Genomic DNA, 1557 nt, shown 5'->3' with positions numbered 1-1557 from the left:
TTTGTGACTTGTGACCTTTTCCTTTGAGTCTGTGAATATTATGTACAAGAGACAACACAGAATGAGTACCCCACATTTTAAAATTCCAGATTTATTTGGAAAATCAGCTGAAAACTGATCCTTAACCAATCAGATTGTAAAGTGACCCTAATCCACTTGTATAATAAGTTACTGCAAAAGGAAATGTTATTGCTACTCTATTTAATTAAAAGTTACTATTAACCCAACAGTTGACCGTCAGGTTCAACTAAGATGGAAAACAGATTACAATGAATAAAGCCATTTTTGGTATGATGATATTTCACTAATTATACATCTAAAGCACCTAAATTGATCTGAAAAGCGCAAAAAACTATTATTTATTTCACAAAGTGCTTCCCACCAGTCCCCCCAAACAGACCAACATTTCCCTATCAAAGGAGGCTACATATGTAGGATCTTAATTTGAGCCAGGTTGCTACAGCAGGAAAATGTGTTATTATATAGAAGATATAGCTTGATTTATTAATACCGTACTTCAAGAATAGAACAGCACAAATGTGTCTACTGTGGCCACTCCTCTCTTGGCGAACATATTTGATTATGAAGCAGCATCTCTAAGCATTGTGACGGTGGAAAACGCATTCAGGGCCTGTATTCACAAAATGTCTCCGAGTAGAAGTGTTGATCTAGGATCAGTTTTGCCTCTCAGGTCATAATGAATAAGATTACAGTACAGGGAATACCTGATCCCAGACCAGCACTCCTATTCTGAGATGCTTGGAGCATACAACCCCTGATGAAGAACTTCTGGCGATTCTGTCAAAGGAAACAGCATTTGTTGTTTAGTTGTGGTTCTGGTAGGAAGTTTCAAAGGTTGTCTTGGCACTCGGGTTAGTGTGTTGTTGATGATGATGTCATACTGGTTGGTGCATCATGCCGATGAGCTGATAGACAAGGGCCATTTCTAAAACAGCAGCAGACAGGAGACTGTAGAGCCTTATCTAAACAGCAGCAGACAGGACAGAGTAGAGCCTTATCTAAACAGCAGCAGACAGGAGAGAGTAGAGCCTTCTTATCCCTGACTCTTATCTGTTATCCTGATGACGTTGTCACGGAAACCTCAAATTATAGCCCCTCTTTATCAGGATAGTTTTAGACAGCTGGGGTCTGTTCAGGAGGGTGTAACGTTACAGAACGTTCAATTGACATGACATCAGTGGAGGCTGCTGAGGGGAGAACGGCTCACAATAATGGCCGGAACGTAGCAAATGGAATGGCGTCCAACACCTGGAAAGCATGTGTTTAATGTATTTGATACCATTCCACCTATTCCGCTCCAGCCATTACCATGAGCCTGTCCTCCCCAATTAAGGTGCCACCAACCTCCTGTGCATGACATGAACAGACATTATGATCGGTAGAATATCTGCAATATTCTCTATTTCATCTCACTGAATACACACCTGGTAGCTTTTATACTGATAGACTGGCTGACTGACTGACTGGCTGACTGATAGATTGACTGACTGGTAGACAGACTGATAGACTGGCTGACTGACTGACTGACTGGCTGAC

This window comes from Coregonus clupeaformis, chromosome 28 (genome assembly GCF_020615455.1).
Source record: "Coregonus clupeaformis isolate EN_2021a chromosome 28, ASM2061545v1, whole genome shotgun sequence".
Classification (NCBI taxonomy): Eukaryota; Metazoa; Chordata; class Actinopteri; order Salmoniformes; family Salmonidae; genus Coregonus; species Coregonus clupeaformis.
Note: the sequence above shows the minus strand (reverse complement) of the source record.